A 19,236-nucleotide genomic window follows, 5' to 3' on the forward strand; every position below is an offset into this window, starting at 1 on the left:
TGGCCCAGAGGGCCCACCCTGGGCTGCCTGGAAGCCCCTAAAGTTGCCACCCCCGCAACACAGTAGTGGGGCAGCTCCTGGCAGCGCCTGCAGCCCATGGGCTGGCTCTGTCCCCACAGCCCCGCCGAGCGTCTGTTATCTTATTTACTGGAATCTGCACAGCCAGGCTTTAGCTCGCTGGTGACTAAGGAGCTGCATCCATTATTACCAGGCAGATGGCAGACTCCCTAAAAGCAGACATTAAACAATAAAATGCCACCACATACCTTGCCCACAAAATAAAATCAAAACAAACACCTAAGTCTGGCTTTGCTTTTCTTCTGCTCTCTCCCTACCTCCCCTGTGCCAGAGCACAGGGGGAGAGGTGCACGGGGCACCGAGGAGGAAATTTACGATCGAGGAAGACCATACAGACATGCCCAGTGACCTTCAGAAGGTGGCAGTAGCAGAACCACCATGGGACCCCAGGCGGCAGAGAGGGCAGACCCTGTCCATGTGTGACAGGTGGGGCAGAACCACCAGCTAAGAGAGGTGGGATTGGAACAGCAAGGCAACTACAGGGACTCTGCGGAACCCACAGCCCTCTCGCCTCAGTCGCCTGATGAATAATCAAAGTGCTAAGACCTGAAGAATTCTATCAAAAACTCAGCTGCTCCCACTGCTCTGGAAGGTGTTCTGCTGGGCTCTGCCAGGACAGGCCGCAGCTGAAGGCTCACCTGAAGAGAGGGACCTACTATTTATGAAGCATCTGTTATGTGCTGGCAGCTGCCCCTTAGTCCTGCGAGGCAGGTACTGTCTCCATTCTTAGAAGAAAAATCAGGCTCAGGAGAAGGAAATAATTTGCCCATGGTAGCCAGGGGGTGAACAGCAGAATGCTCTGCCAGGCCCAGGCCACGAGGTCTCTGGGGTGAAGAAGGAATACCCCCGGTTCTTGGGGCCCAGGCCAAGAGGGCTCTGGGGTGAAGAGGGAACACCCCCCAATTCTTGGGCATCAGGTGCTTGTGATTCCATTTTATTTTTCTCAAATAGAATTTAACTCAAATTTCAGTAATTGAGGCTAGAACTTTGCCGTCTCACATTAAACCCTTTTAGGACTCCAGGGCCTTAACTCACACTTGTGGGAAGGACGTTTGGTTCAGGCTGATGAAAGCCTTGGCTGGAAAGTGCACAAAGCTGACAGGTGTGCAGGCCTGATGACAGGTCAGTGCACTGTCCCACTGGTGCCGGGCTGTTGAGGCCTCAGGACAAGGCTGCCCACTAAGAAGGGAGAAAAGGTATCGAGCCTTGAACGAGCCACTTGCCTGTAGGTCCAACCTAGGTTTCCTGCTAAATCACCAGCCCCCAACAAGAGCTAAAGGCAAGTTTTCACTACTGGACATTCACCATGTGGCTCATAAGTGCAGTTGGAGGGACAACTTTGGAGTTGTCCGAGGGCCTGAGTTTGTGCTCTAGTTTGCCATTTACTGGTTATGCAATCTCAGTAAATTATTCAAATTCATGGAGCCTCAATTTCCTTGTGTAAAAGGGAAATCTCCCAGGATCATCATGAAAATTATAATAATTAACATTCATGAAATTGCCACACATGGTGTCAGATGCCTAATAATCAATCAATAAATATTTACCAAAATATGCAATACAGACAGCTAACAGCAGTGTAAGAGGTAACGTGGAGACAGATCCTTCTAAGAAATTAAGACCCCTACCTGACTGCATTAGGAGTCATCAATTGAATCTACCGACAAGAACTGAACACAACTTAATACAAAGTAATGCATAAAACAGAAGTACAGGCATTCACCTTCATTAGGCCTAGGCTGAGTCTGAGAGGAGGTAAGGGGGTTTGTTAGAAGGGGGCGTGGTGAGACTGGTCCGTGGGGCATCTCTGGGGAGGAGAGACCTGAATACTTTTAAAGGAAGAAAAAGATCTATAGTTTGAAAGAGCGCTGTGAGGGAGTTGGATAAATCCAAGATGGATTCCATTAGTCAACAGCTGAGCTGAAAGAAGAACACAAAATTAGAACCTGCAGTTCCAGGGACCCCTGTTATCCAACACCATCAAGTGAGGAGGTCAAGACCAAGCGTCTTCCTCTTGTTGGAGAGGCCAATGCCTGGGACACAGGACTCAAGACTTTGTTTTCCTAAAGTGCTGATGTTTAATTTCTCCCTGGGACAGAACCTGAAGAGAAGCCAGAGCTGGGTAACAACCATGAAGACGAGGCTCAGGGACTGGGTCCACCCAACCTCAGTCCACCAGCCTCCGCTCCCCTCCACCACCCACCCCACTCCCAGCTTCAAAAGACCAGGCTGGACCGCAGGACACCTGGCTTCCCTTTCCAGCTGAATCCCTTTGTGACTTTAGGCAAAGAAAATTAAATATTTTAGATTTTCAGTTATGTTCACTGAATTTAACCACTGAACCCTCAGTTTCCTCTTTATAAGTGTGTGCCTCTCAAGGCCTACTACTGCTGGGCTGAAAAAAAAAAAAAAAAAAACACACCTGAGATTTATCTAGTCCTTGGAAGTTTCCATGCAAGATGGGGAAGCAGCTGGAAGGTGAGAAGCCCCCAGACCTAAGAGGCCCACGGTGAGGCCTCTTGGGTGAGTCGGAGCCTGCCCAGGGTGTGTGGAGCCCCAGGGTGCCGGCTCACTCTGACTGCGTTCCAGGGAGCTTCCCCCTCTCACTTACTCTCAACTATTCACACCTAGCAGTCCCCGAATTCTCGATTTATGTTTTGGGGCCTCCTGCCTGCATCCTGGTTGTATCCCTAGGCCTCTCCCCATCTTCCAACACCTACAATCCGTAACGCCGTCAACGCTGGATTCCCTGCTAGCCCAGCCTTCTTCAATTGTTTACTGTCACCTTTGCTCTCCACCTGGGTTGAAAATTCAGATGCACAGAATCAAGCCTCCCCCCAGGAGGAGGGTCAGGTGACCCCCAGGTCACTCCCAATCACCAGGACTCAAGGACCCCGAATCACAGACTTGAAGCAGACAGCCAGCCTCTGGCTTACGGAAGGCGATTGAAAGGAAAAAAAAAGGATATGGTTTACTCAAAGTGCCATGCATCAATGTCAGTGGAGGGCGAGAAGAGGGACGCTGGGTGAGCTCCGAATCTAGTACTTTCTAGCCTGCAGCCCTACTTGTTGCTGCACATTCACTCAACAGTTAGGGCTTCTGGTTCCCAGCCTCCCCCTCCTCCTCTCCACCAGACAGCGCTGACAGCCTACGGTTCAGCCACTGAGGAGGTCATCTACGACCTTCTCTTCCTTCCCTTCCTCTCTCCCCCACTCCCCTCCCATCTGCTTCTTCTTTGGATTCCCCAAAACTTCAGCAAGGAAGTAAGCATTGGGCTCCACGCTCCGCAGGAGGCCAAGATACCCTTCAATGTATATGGGGTCAAGAGAGTCCCCAGAAAACTGTGGGCCATCCCCAAAGCCCCCACATCATCCCCAGTCTTTTCTGTTTGGGCCAAATGTAATAAGTGATGACTCAGGAAAGGCAAGGCCTGGCAAAGAATGACAACTTCGCTAAGATTTCAGCTACAGTAGGGCAAGTTCAAGCCAGGGTGGGAAGGCAGGGAGGAGACCCTGTGCCCAGGACCCATTGTGTGCGGCAGCTCTGCTCAGCCTGGCAGGGGAGGAGAGACAGACTCAGAGAGGAATGGAGCTGAACACGCCCACACACATACCACCTTCACTAGTGATGCTCTTTAAATCACCAAGAAAAAGTTATGTAAGGAGAAAACATACAGCTCCCGTGGAGAGAAGGAACATTTTGTTCAGCCTTGGGGTATCTGATTTAATAAGAGGCTCTTGGAGAACAAAGCGACAATTCAGCATCAGTCTTACACACCAAGGAGACAAAACATCGTGAGGGGGAAAACCGCACACCCAGGGACGCACAATCACCATGCATTTAGAAAGCCAGCTCCCGCAGGTCTGCTTACTCAGCCCCAAGGGGTCCTGGAGGTCTTCTCTTCCAGATGCTAATAAGCAGTTCAGGCTTGTAAGCTGCTGGATGGCAGGATGCGAGTGACGGGGACGGGCGGCACTCCCAGCTCTGACAAATCCTGCTGCCTCACTCGAAAGGTCCATGAGAGAAGGGGTTTCCCAGCCCCTTCAGCACAGGCAATTTCTAGGGTTCGGCTGTGCTCCGAGCTGCTGCCGCTGCATGTCTGCAACAGATGGGGACCGGGGCTGGGTGTGTTCCCAGTCCCCAAGGCAGCGCAACAAGCGGCTGGCAGACAGCATGGGCTGGCCTAAGACAGCGCAGGCAACGGTCTTGGTGGCTGGAGCTGGTTTGCTGCTCAAAATGCAGGCAGAGCTTGGGCAGATTCCCTCATTGACGGGACTGCAGCAAACTGTCATTCCCACCTGTGTCAGGGGCTGCTGGGGAGGAAACTCCTTACCACACGGCAAGCCAGCAGGAGGGAGGGCTGGACCGGAGCTTTTAAAAAGACAGGCAGCAGGATGGAGGGAGGCAGCAGCAGAGGCCGATGATGCAGCAGTGGACGGCTCTGGGCACCAGGTCCTCTGGCCAGCATGACCCCTGCACTGTTCCCATCTAACTTCAGGCAAAGGCTTCAGAAATCTGAACTCCCTGGGGATTCCTGTCCTTAGCGTACAAAGAATGTGGGGTTTTTTTTTCCCCTCTGGCCAGAAGGATGGGGACGGCTTTCCAAAAGGCTCTGCCAGTGAAATCCCCATTTACACTCCATTCCCCCAACTCCAACCAGACAGCCTACAAACATCATCCTGGAGACAACATGGTCTCTGCCTATATCAGCCATGTCTCTGATTTTCTGCATTCTGATGCTTTGACACCTGGGGCCTTGCTGATCCTGGAGAGACTGCCCTCCCAGGGCTGGGCAATTCCTGGAGAGAGTAAGCAACTCACCTGTGAGCTTGCTTTTCCTATGCAAGCCAGTCCACACAGACCCTTCCCCTCCTCGCCTCCTCCTGGGGGCTCTCACACCCCGGGCCACCACCCATTACCCTAATCACCCCAGGGCAGGTACCAGACAGCTAGGGACAGCCCCTGTACCCACAGTCCCCTAAAATTATTCACAGAAACCACAATAAAGTCTCTTGCCTGCATCTCCCCCTTGCTCCCTCTGCCTCCTGCCCAACCCCGGTGCTTCCCCACGTGGCAGTGGTGTGCCTAGCCTCCTGCTTCCAGGGATCTGTGAGTATCATCAGTTCCTTCCTTCGTGACACTCATTCCTGAGTCTGCATGTCTTCCTGTACCTGATTACAACAAATCCCAAGTGCCCTGAAAACAGGCTATAAGGATGTACAAGCTGGTGGGGCAGAAAATGAACTTGAATTGTTAGGAGAAAATGAGGGTCCCCATTTCAGAACCCCACCGTGTCCCTCATTAAATAAAACTTGCTCAGGACTTGAACTTCTCAGCAGTGGAGGAATTGCTTCCAAAGATAATGAGTGACCTGCTGCTGCAGGTATTCAAGAAAAGGAGGCTTCCTCCACGAGCCTATGACTCAAAGGCTATGATTTAGTGGGCAAATGTGTTATTCAGGTAAAGCTGATGGCAGCACAAGGTGGAAAAAGATCAATGTGGATGATATATTCAGGAAGGCTTCCGAGAGGGGACAGAAGGGCGTTGCATGGCTGTCTACTAAGGCCCATGGACAAAAAGGCGGCTCAGTCAGCTGGGACTTTGGGGGGCCTCTGTAGGGGTTGGAAGTCTGTGGCTTTCTTAAGGTCACTTTCAGCCCAGGAGGGTACCAGGCAATCCAGCTGTCCACCCGGAGACCTGACAAATCACAGGTCTGGAGTGCCGTGGCCAGATAGCTCTAAAAACTCACAAGCCTGAGCTCTGGCCTCGCCTACCTGAGCAAGCCATTTCAAGCAGAAACTGTTGTTTGTTTGTTTGTTTTTTGTCTGTGGAATGAGCCATGTGTTATGTGATGTTCCTCAAGGTCCCTTTCAGACCACAGCATTAATATTCTGTGTCAACAACCCAGGTCCAAGTCCTGGATCAGTCATTTCTCTGAACCTCAGTTCTTCCTTTGAAAAACCAAGCTGAGTGGAAACACTTGCTCCGCACACCTCCCAGGGCTGTTGTTGGGATGATGGATGAACAAGCATCAGGATAGAAATAAGCATCATCTTGGGATGTGCGGGATTATTCTGGAACCAGAGGGCAGTGCTAGCATAAACCTGAGGTTTAGCAGAAAGCTGGCGCCATTTGGCAAAGATCGAAGGGCCAAACCTCCTGCAGCCTGCAGCCAGCCCCCCGGGCACCGATGCAAGTGGTCGACCAGAGATCTAGCCAATCTCAGTATTTTCTCCTGCTGGTTCTGGAACTAGCTTTGCTGGGTGAGCTGGGCCTGTTTTATTTTCTGTGTGCTTTATTCCAAAGCATACATACAAGCCTGAGGAAAAAAGCCTAATTGGTTTTGCTTGGAAAAGCTGGAAATGTCAGGGAAATGGGCTCCGTCGTCCAAAGGATTCAGAGGTTTGCTACACTTGGAGACCAGCGTCTGAGAGTGACTTATGGGGTGTGATGACACTGCAGTTCTCACAGCAGCAATTCCATGTCTCAGGGACCCAGGATCACTCATTAGAGATGAAGGAACATAAACAACTCCACTCCTGCTTGCAAGCTGCCCACCACAAACACGGTCACTGTCTTCACCTGCATTTCTCCTCGCTTCCAGAACCTCCGCTGCACTCTGCATGCAGGTGGCTCTGAGCTTTCCACCTACTCTCCCTGGAGGGTGGAGTCAGCTGTCCTGAACAACAGAGCCTAGTAGATCACAGATACTTAGCAAAGCCTGAAGACCATTTTGGTGCATCGGGCTGGTGTCAGAATCAGAAGTGGAAAGGAAATGCCTTCCTGAGGCACATCCCCTCCAACTCACCTGCTCTAATTCATCCTCCTAAACTGTTTTTCAGGCATTACTCTTAGCACCCTCACCAGACAAAGCAGTAACAAAACAGAACCAGAAAACCTTCACTAGCTCCATGCCATCTACAGAACAAACCCCACTTCTTCAGCATGGGCTGCCGGGCCCATAGGAGCCTGGCCCACGGTCATCCTTCTACACCCCCAGGCTTCCCAAGGCTGTCAGGCCTCATTGCCCCTTGGGCCCTGCATGCAGGCACCCTCCTGACCCTAGAGCTTGGCATCCCTAGAAAGCCCAGCCCTGCCCCTAAAGCCCCTCCCTGGCACCTGTAGGTTATTACAAGGGCCCTCTCCTGGAACTCATTTTTTGAGTGTATTTTAAGTGCTGAGTATTTTACATATCCTGTCTCAACCTGCACAACATACTGTCTATTTTATCGATACGAAATTGAAGCCCAGAGAAGTGGAGTCACAAAGGTTACAGAACACACAAATTGCAAAGCCAGGATTCGATCATAGTTATGTTCCCCTCCCCAGCCTGGCTCTGTACAGCACATCCTAACAGGGCCACTGTCTCTTTATTCATTTTTGTTTATTTTTATCATCTAGTTTTTCTGTGGCTCATGCTTGTTTATTACTTGCATAATTAAGAATAAGAGGAAGACACTCACACACCGCAAGTTGAGAGTCCCCCTTTACAGGTCCAGCCTATAACATCTGAAATAAACAAAGTCTGCAGCAACACGGAAAGGATCAGTTACTACCTGAGTGTGCAGAAATGGGATATTGTCAAGTATGTTCTGATAGAGCCAGACATTGGGGCCTTATGATATTACACAACAAGTCAAAACAGTGACTTCAAAGAATTACAAATGGCAAATGTGACAGGAAAATCTCAAACGATGCATGGTACTGCCTGAGCTGTGTAAGTGGCCTGGAAAACTAGACATGCGTGAGCACACATGTGTAACAGGCGTGTCTCCCAGCCCCCACCCCCCAACCCCTGAATAACAGACCTGGGTTAGATTTCTCAGCATCCCAGAAATCTAGCACAAATCTTTGCCAAATCCCATGCCGCCCTCAGCCCTTCACCTAAAAGTCAAATGCTGCATGCCAAGCTCGCGTCCTTGCGATGAGACATTGCTGTGCAGGACTATACCGCTGCACCCCAGAACCCTGTGTCCAGAGCCAATCTTGGCACCAGGCCGGCAGGGCAGCTTGCAGAGGGAGTATCTGTAAAAGGGCTGATGGCAACTGCCCTGGGCAGAGACACTGACCAATAAAGCCCATATTCTACCCCCCTTTTATGTGCCAGTGCTGTCCCTGCCCTCGCCGTCCTGCAAGATCTGTGCAGGGGAAAGCCAGAGGCCAGGGCAGCTGAAAGAAGAGGGAACCCCCTGGGCTCAAGGCCCAGCCTCATTGACCACACTTTTATTTCACTTGGGAGCCAGCAGCTGGGGATTCGGGGCATGGCATGGCACTGGCTGGGGCCAGCATTTGAGATTGACTGGGCCTCGTGGGATGTAGACGGTGTGGCATTTTACTTTGGAACCTCATTCCTATGACAGCTTGAGGCCAGTGCCCTGTACTCATGAACTCTGTGCAATATGCCAGGTCCTGTGGTGGCTTCTGAAATACCCCAATTGGGAACCAATGTACCAAAGAGGGCTGCTCTGTGCCGTGAACATCCTTGTTGAAATTCACAGCAGAGGGCTTGTTAATCAGCTCCCTGGCGAAATGAGTGGTGTGCAGAGTGAGTCAGGAGGATGGCACAGGCTGCAGCCCCCTTGGATAAAGAGACAGAGAATCTGGCCGGCCCGCAGCCCACCCAGCTGCAGCCCTGGTGACCTGGACGCTATTGGTCTGCATCTTCTACCTCCGAGGACCCAGCTGCTGCATCTGCTGTTAGCTCAACCAGTCCTGCCCATCCTAACACCTCTGGGCCCTGCTCAGAGTGCATCTGCCAGAGGGCAGCGTTGAGCCTTCCTCTGAGCTACAAGAACAGGTTGGACCTGCCGCCTAACATCGCCTGTAGGGATTTGGCAAACCCTGCTCTAGGATTTCCTTTTGTTGTCATAGACCAGCAGTCCCACCAGTCCCAAGGCTGTCAGGGGGACACAGAGCCTCACCCACCTCCAGTCGCTAGAGACTGCCAATATTTACCAAAGTAACCAGATGTTTGCTGAGCAGCTGAGCTGAGATTAGATTAGCTGAGAATAGTTTGCCACCCTGCCCTTCCCTGGGTACCTCCATCCAGGTAGAACTAGTAGTTCTAAAACTGCAGGATTGCAAAGACATTTGGAGTCATTAAGACCTTGTGTCCTGATTTTAATGGAGTCGAAACAAAAACAAACCAACCCCCGCAAAGGATAACAGTTTCTCTATCTTTCAAGGCCATGTTCTGACCACCTGAAGGTCTTGAGATACTTGGGCTACTGCCTGGAGCCTTACAGGTGAAAACCACTCCCAGGTCACAGGGTCCCCTGAGCCTCAAATGTGGGATGGGGCCCCAGAGCCCTCTGTCCAAAGAAGTGCCATGTGTACTGAGTGTGCACGCAGCTCCTGTGGTGGCTGACTTGTGTTTGGAGCATGTCACCTGCCCAATCAGGGACCCACCTCTACCAAATAAGCCAGCAGGTCTATAAACGCTAAGTCATATGTGATCAATCAGTTTAAGTGACATGCCCAAGGTCACATGGCTGTGTCCTTAGAGGGCCAAGGCTAAGACCAGGTGCTCCTGATTTTACACCAGCACCTGATAAGGAAGAGATAGGCCTATCCATTGGAAAACCGGCTAAGACTTTGTCCTGTGACCCCACAGTGACTTGTCTAACTCCAGTCTGAACAAGCCCGATGTGTGCAGGGAGCAGAAGTGAGAGGAGGAAGGACTCGCCGTTCACGCTGGCAGCTGGAACCTTTTTCTAAAAAATGGTGCATGCCAAAAGGAGCGCTGATGGGCTTAGCATAAATTCAACAGGGACAGGCTTAAGCATCTGTCAGAGCTTCACTCCTTCCAAGGACTTCTCTGACCTCCCTCCTACCCCCATCACGATTACTCACCCACACCCACTGCCGTGGGCTCCTTTGACTTCCGTCACTTTGATGCTTGGGGCCTGGCCCCTGTGGCTCCTGCAGAGCACACTCTACTTGGAACACCACTCCGTGGCCTGGCCCCTGTGGCTCCTGCAGGGCACACTCTACTTGGAACACCACTCCGTGGTCTCCAACTTCACATCTCCCACAGGGTCAGTGGTCAGGCAAGGCCAGAGCTCCTCGGACCTGATAAGCAGGAGCCACTGTCTGGAGACGAGCGCCACCTTCAACAGAAATAACTTGGCACTTGGGAAGCCCCATTTTCTTTCCTCTTCCATTTTTTAAACAACAATAAGCCGGGCTTCTCTCCTAACCCTGAGGCCCACCCTGCCCTAGCAGCTCTCAGTGGCCCATCATCACTCCCGCTCTCTCTCTCGGCACCCCATCTCCCAGTCAATGGATATTTTTAGGAACCCCTGCAGCCAGGTACCTGCCTCATGTTACATTGCTGGGACCCAAGAAAAGTAGAAGAGAGAGCCTCCAACCTCACCGACCTCAGTCCTGGCCAGAAGGAAAGCTGTGGAGACAGGGAACAAGCAGGCCGAGAGTCCACACAACATCGTATGTGGCACAGACAGCAGCCACCATCATAGAAGTTTCCAGAAGGAAGGGGCTACTTTGGAAGAAAGTCTTAAAAAGTAACTTCAGGAAAGGAGTAAGACTGAGGCTAAGATAAGCAAGATCAGGTAAAAATCAGAGGCACTGAAGGGTCCTTGCATTTTGTAAGGCCCCAGAACATCCTCCTCCTTTGTTCCCTAGACACACTGCCAAGGCCCTGGAAGGCTCTAGAAGGCTCATGGCAACTCGATCTTTCTTTTGAGCTGGGAACCAGGATTGGGCCCAGGCTTGGCACACACAGAAGGCCAACAGGCTGTAGCACAAGCCCGGCTAGTCTCAGGCAGGTGCTCCAGGGCTGAACGTCTGTGACCTAAAACAGCCTCAATGGCACTGCTGTGCAGAAGGCCCCGGGCTGCCCAGGTGGTAGAAGGCCAAGCTGTCGTTTAGCATGCACAAGGCTCCCCAATTTAATTAAAATCAACATAAACCACACTGGTGCACAAAACCATTTTTTTTCTACAAATTGCCCTCTATAACAATGCCCCCAAGCAAGCCCTCTCTAAGACACGTTGGATTCCTCGTCCTGAGCACGCCATGAAGGAGAAAAATGCCTCCACTCGCCCTTTGGAATGGATGCTCTTTTTCTACAGGTTCAAATTCCAGCTTTGCTTTGCCAGTGCTGGGACCTTGGCTAAGTCATTTAGCCTCTCTATGCCTCAGTTTCCTCATCTGTAAAGTGGAGTTAATAATAATTATGCCCACCCCACCAGGTTACTGGGAGGATTAAATCCATATGTATGTGTGTACACGCACACACATACACACACGCACACATATGCACATCTGCATGCTGAGTTTTACGGAGGCGAACAGGGCCTGGGAGCTGCTGGGAGCCAAGGATCTGGGAGGCACCCCAGTGCGTTCCAGTGCCGCGTGACTCAGGTGTCAGAGAAGCCCATTTAAAGACATCACCTATGACAACTGCCACTGGGGATAGATACAGAGACTCTGAACCTTAAGGCAAGGTAGGAAATGGCAAAAAGTAAATAATAGAATGTTCCAGAAACAGACACCTGCAGCCTCCTCTGGGTGGGATGATGTTCTGGCCAGGACTGGGGCCAGAGCACAACTGCCACCACCCTAGGAAGCCTCGAGCCCAGGAACGAGGTGGCTTCAGGAGGGCAGCAGGCCAGGGTGAAGGGCGGGGGGTGACGTTACTGTCCCCAAGGCCTCCTTTAATCAACTGACCACCATGTACCCAGCGCTGCCTGGGTGACGGCGCTGTGGGAGTAAAAAGGAGCAAAGGGCAGGCGCGGCCCTGAAGAGGCTCTGAGCCAGTCTTGGGACAAGTCTCAGAGCACGCAGGCGGCCCAGGTCCAGGGGCTCCCTTGGGGCTGGGCTGCACAGCTGAGACTTTGAAAAGCCGAGGGCCGGGGGCGAGGGGAAGGCTGAGCTGGCCCCGCTGCCCAGGCTTGGGCAGCTGGGGCAGCTGGCCTGTGAGATGGTGCTGCTTCCAGTGGTGGCAGGTGGACAGCGTCTTCCCAAGCTCCGACAGACACGCTCAGTACAATGGCCTCGGCTGTGTGGAGCCAGGGTCAGGGGCACAGACCCATGTGGACGCCACCTGCACCCTGGGTCAGGTGACAGGGACCTGCCTCCACACCCCCACGTCACACTCCCTCCTTCCCCACAAAAGGTTATTGGGGAATGGGTGCTCAATGAATCCACAACACAGAATGTTCAGCCCTGATTCAAAAATGAAACAAACAAGAAAACAACCTCCAGTGACTAATCAGCCTGGGGAAGCTGAGTGGCCGCCAAGCCCGGCTCTATCACTTGAAAATCTAGGGCTCCTAGGATTCCTCCCAGCGACCTGGTTTTCAGACCCCACCCCAACCCACCCCACCCCACAGCGGAAAACGCAAGCTCAACTGCAGAACCTGCTCCCTGACCCCTGGCTTGTCATAGCAGCAGGGGCCAGGCCACAGCCGGACTCTGCCAGGCGTGGCCCCTCTCACCACAGCCGCCTGGGGACACTCTCTATGATGCTCAGGAAGAACCGGAAAAATGTGTATCCAGTTTTATTGGCTACAGGGATTTTGTATCAACATTTTTTTTTCCCAAAAATTGAATAAACACTAAAACTTAAGCTGAAACTTCTTAAATGTTTTAATGATTTTAAAAGAAATATCTCAAAATGCATTATACTCTGCTGTTACGGGTTAAAGTGCTTGTACCCGCAAAAAAGACATTGGAGTCTTCACCCCCAGAACCTCAGAATGTGACCTTATTTGGAAATAGGGGCTGTTGAATTTGGCCCCATTTGTGAGTGGTCACATGGGCCAGGCACCGTGGTGGGTGCAGACCCCTCTCCCAAGTCAGTCCAGGGACAAGAAAGTAGACCCCAAGGAGATGGAACCTCACTCACCCTCTGCCTAACCAGCCCTGGCCTACTGGGCCATCTGGGGGCCTCATCTCTGATTAAAATGTCAAACTCCACATCAGAGGCTAGGGAGAGAGGTGGGAAGAGATGACACCCTCCATCTGTTTCCGGAAACTTCTACAGCCTGATCCTATGATCCTTTACCAGGGCTGGGCCCAGGGACGTGGGGCCCAGAGTCATTCCTGGTGGATGGGGGCTGGAAAGGAGGTAAAGTCCACCCCTGGCTAAATCATTCATCTACCTGGAGAGAAAATTAGAATCTCTGGGGCGTTCTCAAAAACTAGATCCCAATTAAGAACTACTGAATCAAAATTTCTGGGGCTGAGAACTGGGTGATTGAAATATTCTGCTAAGTAAGAACCACTGATAGCACCCACCCACCTCACTGTAAAGATGGGGAAACAGGCATAGAGAGAAAATGGCGTGTGGGAGGCCCCCAGTTATTCTTGGTATAACTTATGGAGGCAGAACCCGAGGAGCCTCTGAGAAGGGAACTGTGAAGCCGGAAATCTGAGCTTTCCCTTTAAGAAGGAATCAGCTTTTGATTTAAAGTTTAAACTGAGAAGCAATCCCTGGGACTTCGGGGACTCAAGGGCATGCCGTAAATCGCCCTTGGTCCAGAATATTCATAATATTCTATGACTTGGAAAGCTTCTTAGCTGGAAGCTTCGTAACTGGTTCAGGTCAAAGATCCCAATTCAGCCTGTGTTTTGCTCCCCTGGGCTTTTCCCCACTTCCTGTCATCCTGCCTGGTTCCTGACATCCACATTCTAAGAAGATACATAAGTGATTGGATTATGCTGCTTGTGTTAACATCAAGGTTTGTGGAAGGTAGTGCAGATAGTTGCCGGAACTCCTAAGCCGTGGTGAATGGTATCGACTGATACTTTAAATCGTGATGAGACTGTAATGAGATCCGCGTAGCCTCTGTGTGGAGCCCCTCCCTCTAGGAGGGTTATTATCCCCACTACCCCCACCACACTTCGCCGTGTGCCTTGCGTTTCCCAGAAGTGATGTGTGCCACTTCCCAGTGGAAGCTTTTGGAGCTGTCCTGTGTCTGACACCTCTCCTGCTCCTCTCACAGCAAGGACCCAGACAGGAACCGCTCCTTCAGCCTGCGGTTCCCAAAATTAACAGGACACAAAGCACAGCCCCAGCTGTCGGCGATGCATGTACAGCAGTAGCGAGAAATGCACTTCTGTCCTGGCTCGCCGCTGAGGATGTGGGACCACTCACTACCCCAGCGGAACTCAGCCGACACTCGTGTGCTATCTTTCTCCCACCCCCTTTTCTCTCTTTCTTCTGAGTCTATTCCCTAATCCTAAATAAACTCAGTGTAACTTACAACGCTTAAGAAGGTCATCTAGGAAGGGCATGGTGGCTCATGCCTGTAATCCCAGCACTTTGGGAGACTGAGGTAGGCGGATCACTTGAGGTCAGGAGTTCGAGATCAGCCTGGCCAATATGGTGAAACCCCGTCTCTACTAAAAATACAAAAAATTAGCCGGGTGTGGTGGCAGGTGCCTGTAATCTCAGCTACTCAGGAGGCTGAGGCAGGAGAATGGCTTGAACCCAGGAGGTGGAGGTTGCAGTGAGCCAAGATCTTGCCACTGTACTCCAGGCTGGGTGACAGAGCCAGACTCTGTCTCCAAAAAAAAAAAACAGAATGTCATCTACTTGGCTTCTTTGCCCTGGCATTGCTACTTGAATCAAATTCGAATTAAAGGGCCTTTGAGAGTATAGTCCTAAACCCAAATAGGACATGATGCTTTGTTTTTCTTCATTAAATTCACTTTATATTATTCTCTGATTATGAAGACTTTGAGTATATGATTCGTACCCTCAATGATACCTTAAAATAATGTGAGGATGGCAGTCTTTTTGTATAATAAATACTCCCAACCCTGACATAGAGCCAGACACCCAATGCGTGCTTCCTCTGGCCCGGATTTAACACACACTGGCCGTTCCCCGTGCACCGGGCACCCTAGGTGACAGGGGTACCAGATGAAGCGCAAAGTCTCCGCCCTCCAGGTAACTCCCAGCACAGTGGGAAGAATACATTTGAAGTCTGTTTTTTCCCCTTTCATGTTAGGACAGAGAACTTCCTGCCCTGTTTGTCTCTGGGATGCTCCTCAGGCCCACGTCTCCTCTCACATCCCACCCCCTGAGCTGGACATTTGTTCAGCGAGTCCTTTCCTGAGCACAAATGCATCGAGTGAAGGGAAGCCCAGCATTACAGACACCAGAGCATAAAGCTGGCTCAGAGCCAGGTCAAGCTTCCCATCCCAGCCTAAGGCTTCTTCACTCCCTTTCCTGGCCCCAATTGCCTCCAAACAAAAATCAGCAAGCAAGCAGCCAGTAGGTCCTTGGCCAGCATCCAGGGTGACCAACGAGTCTCGGTTTGCCCAGGACTGTGCGGGTTTAAAACAGGAAGTCCCACATCCGAAGAAGCCCCTCCATCCCAGAGAACTAGAGCAGCTGTCACCCTAACAGGTAGAGTACCTTTTCCCCAGCTGGTGTGCACAGATGTGCACCTACCACCATCCTGCCCTAAACACCCCATCCATCCATTCCCTCTTTCTCTGTCTCTCCTGACTTCCAGTTCCACTTTTTTTTTCTTTTGACAGAGTCTTGCTCTGTCACCCAGGCTGGAGTGCAGTGGCGTGATCTCGGCTCACTGCAACCTCCACCTCCTAGGTTAAAGTGATTTTCCCACCTCAGCCTCCCGAGTAGCTGGGATTACAGGCACCGACCACCACGCCTGGCTAATTTTTTTGTATTTTTAGTAGAGACAGGGTTTCACCTTATTGGACAGGCTGGTCTCGAACTCCTGACCTCAGGTGATCCACCCGCCTTGGCCTCCCAAAGTGCTAGGATTACAGATGTAAGCCACCGTGCCTGGCTCAGTTCCATTAATTTCACCCATTTCCTCTTTCCATTTCCAGCTCTTCATAAGGAGGAAATTCCCTCTCACCTTCCCTTCCTCTCTCTTTCCTTTATGAGGTAAAAATGTACCCTAATCATTGAATAAGAAAAGAGCTAGGGATTTGTATGCTATCAAGAAAAAGTAATGACTGTAAGTGAAAATAAATGTTCTAAAGGGAAATTAAACAAATATTAGATGTGATACATCCTCAAATATACGGAGCCCTCTTCCAACATTCACCATTTATTTTTTCCTTCCACTGATCAAACTTGTTTTTCACAAAATACCACTTCTGAGTTCAATAAAACACCATTGCAATTCCATTTTCTCTCCTGCTTCCTAATTGCTCTATTCACTTATTTATTCACCCAACAGAATGTATTTCTGTATTGCACACATACATCACAGCAGACACTGTGGTCAGGAAAGGCTGTATTGAGAAAAAAAAAAAGGCCACCTTTCCATAAGCCAGTGAAAATCAGGTTTGGAGAAAATTTAACATGGGAGGCTGGAACCAGAGACCACAGCTGTGTAGGAGGGAATACTACAGATAAGTCATATATTTGGGTCCAGACTTCCTGCAGACCACTGGCTCTCAACCTTGGATGGACACAGAAATCATCTCTGGAGTTCAAAACAACAACCACAAAAACCCCAATGCCTGGTCTCAGAGTTTCTTATTTAATCCATCTGGGGTCCAGTGGGAACTGGGATTTTTATTTATTTTCATTTATTTATTCATTCATTTATTTTTGAGACAGGGTCTCGCTCTGTTGCCTAGGCTGGAGTGCAGTGGCACAATCTCAGCTCACTGCAACCTCTGCCTCCCAGGTTCAAGTGATTCTCCTGCTTCAGCCTCCAGAGTAGCCAGGATTACAGGTGCCCGCCACCACACTAATTTTTGTATTCTTAGTAGAGACAGGGTTTCACCATGTTGGCCAGGCTGGTCTCAAACTCCTGACCTCAAGGGATCTGCCCACCTCGGGCTCCCAAAGTGCTGGGATTACAGGTGTGAGCCACTGCACCCAGCCGGAACTGGGGTTTGTTAAATGTCCCTCAGGTGATTCTAACGTGCAGCTAAAATAGGTAGGTCGACCTAGAGAAAGGAAAACGCAATGGGTTCCAGGATGCTCACTTTACATAAAGAGAGAATATGCTTTTTACCAGGAAAAGGTCCTGGGTAGAGGCACAGCTTTTCCAAACACATATTCCAGTAGGAATTTCTCGAGGTGGCCTTAGGTAAAAAACAAAACAAAACAAAACAAACTGCCTTGCTGCAGCCTGTCGTGGTATGACTTCCAATGCCAGAGCCTGCGTGCCTCCGAGGGCAGCCCCCGGAGGACCACGTGGCCTCCATCTTGGTGCTGTTCTTCCTGAGACTGTAACAGTGGATGCGGGGACTTCCCTGGGTTCCAGCTTCGCAGCAGATACCATGGGCTCCCCATCATGTCACTTCCTCTCCCTTCTCATCCAGTCCAGAAAAACTCCCAGGGTGATTATTCAGGTCAACATGAACCTGGGGTGTGATCTCACCTTGGAACAAAGGAGGAATCCCAAGTGGATCCAGGTGCACTGGGCCACCCATTCACTCAGTAAGCACACAGCAAACACCTGCTACCCAGGGGAGCCCCGACCCCAGGCTGGCCCTGGAATGAGTGCAACTCCTTCTCCAGGGGTCTCCATGCGTTTGTGAGGAAGAGAGCCTGGGGATAGGTCCCTGGTCAGAGTGGCATTCTGGGGGTTTGGAGAGAGTCCTGTAATGGACATCAAATCCTAGCCCAACAAGGGGTGACGGCAGGACTCTCCCCAGATTCAGGTCTGTGTTGTGTTCATCTGTACAGTTCCTGATAGACAGTGCATGCTCAGCAAATATTTGTTGAAAGAGAGAACGAACAGTTTAACGCACGAAGAAAAAGAATGACCTTAAAAGCCATCTCACAGAGGTGACACTGCTATAAAGTCTAGCAAAGCAAACTTAGGAGACAAAGGATGGAATTTTCATGGTCTTAGAAGCCTACAAACGGACGGTGGCTTTGCCTCATCTCTTCTTCCCTCCTTTTAAGGGGCTTTGACTCCCTTTGACGATAGCAATATAAAACTGCCAATACTTGGGCCTGGCATGGTGGCTCACGCCTGTAACTCTCAGCACTTTGGAAGGCCAAAGTGGGAGGATTGCTTGAGCTCAGGAGTTTGAGACCAGACTGGACAACACAGCAAGACCCTTTCTTTACAAAAAAAAAAAAAACTTTAAAAGTCAGTGGGGCATGGTGGCTACTCAGGAGGCTGAGGTGGAAGGATCACTTAGGCTCAGGAGTTTGAGGCTGCAGTGAGCTATGATTACACCAATGTACTCCAGCCTGGGCAATAAAGAGAGAACCTGTCTCTAAAAAGCAAAACAGAACAATAAAAAATAACTGCTGATACTTGTGTTTATTTGATGTGTTCTCAATGTGTTAGAAGGATTCTTAAATGGGATACTGAAAGCATAGGTAACAAAAGAAAAAACAAAAGCAACTGGACCTCATCAAAATAAAAGCTTCTGTGCTTCATTCAAAGCACACCATCAAGAAGATGGAAAGACAACCCAAAGAATGAATCATATATCTGATAGGGACTTGTATTCACAAACATAAAGAACTGTTCAACTCAATAGTAAAAATACAACCCAATTTAAACACAGGAAAAGGATCTGAGTGTCATTTCTCTAAGAAAGATTCACGAATGATCAATAAGTATATGAAGATAAGCTCAACATTAGTTCTCAGGGAAATGAAAATCAAAACCACAATGAGACACCACTTCACACCCACTAGGACAGCTAGAACATAAGAGAGACAATTACAAGTGTTGACAAGGATACAAAGAAATTGCAATCCTCATATTGCTGGGAATTGCTGGTGGGAATGTAAAAGGGTGCTGCCAGTTTGGAAAACTGCCTGGCAGTGCCTCAGAAGTTAAATATAAAGTCATGATATGAGCCAGCAACTCCACTCCTAGGTATATTCTCAAGAGAAATAAAAACATATTTCCATACAGAAATTTGCACACAAATGTTTATAGCAGCATTATTCATAATAGCCAAAAGGCGGAAACAACCCAAATTTCCTTTAACTGATGAATGAATAAACAGAACACGGTATATTCATACAATGGAATATTATCCAGCCCATAAAAAGGAAGGACTGATACATGGTACAACATGGATGAACCTTAAAAACATTTCGTTACGTGAAAGAAGTCATAAAAGACCAAATATCATATAATTCCTTCCGGGGACCCTGCAGTGGGGGAGGGCATAAGAGGACGGGGTTGACGGGGGAAAGCCAGGCAGGAGAGTCCTGGA

At 50.1% G+C, this 19,236-nt stretch overlaps 1 protein-coding gene across 7 annotated transcripts in view; it reads right to left on the reverse strand.

The window, feature by feature from the left end:
- The window catches only part of PRKAG2 (protein kinase AMP-activated non-catalytic subunit gamma 2), a 324,996-nt gene that overhangs the window by 258,533 nt on the left and 47,227 nt on the right, over nucleotides 1–19,236 (reverse strand). For 2 of the 7 annotated variants that reach the window (XM_030826201.1, XM_030826200.1), the window contains exon 1: nucleotides 3,950–4,480. The exons of the other annotated variants lie outside the window; for them this stretch is intronic. The gene's annotated coding sequence lies outside the window, so the exon portion shown is untranslated. Of the gene's footprint in view, nucleotides 1–3,949; nucleotides 4,481–19,236 lie in introns of those variants that run through there. 7 annotated transcript variants of the gene reach the window in all.

The sequence above is a fragment of the Nomascus leucogenys genome, chromosome 13 (genome assembly GCF_006542625.1).
Source record: "Nomascus leucogenys isolate Asia chromosome 13, Asia_NLE_v1, whole genome shotgun sequence".
Taxonomy (NCBI): Eukaryota; Metazoa; Chordata; class Mammalia; order Primates; family Hylobatidae; genus Nomascus; species Nomascus leucogenys.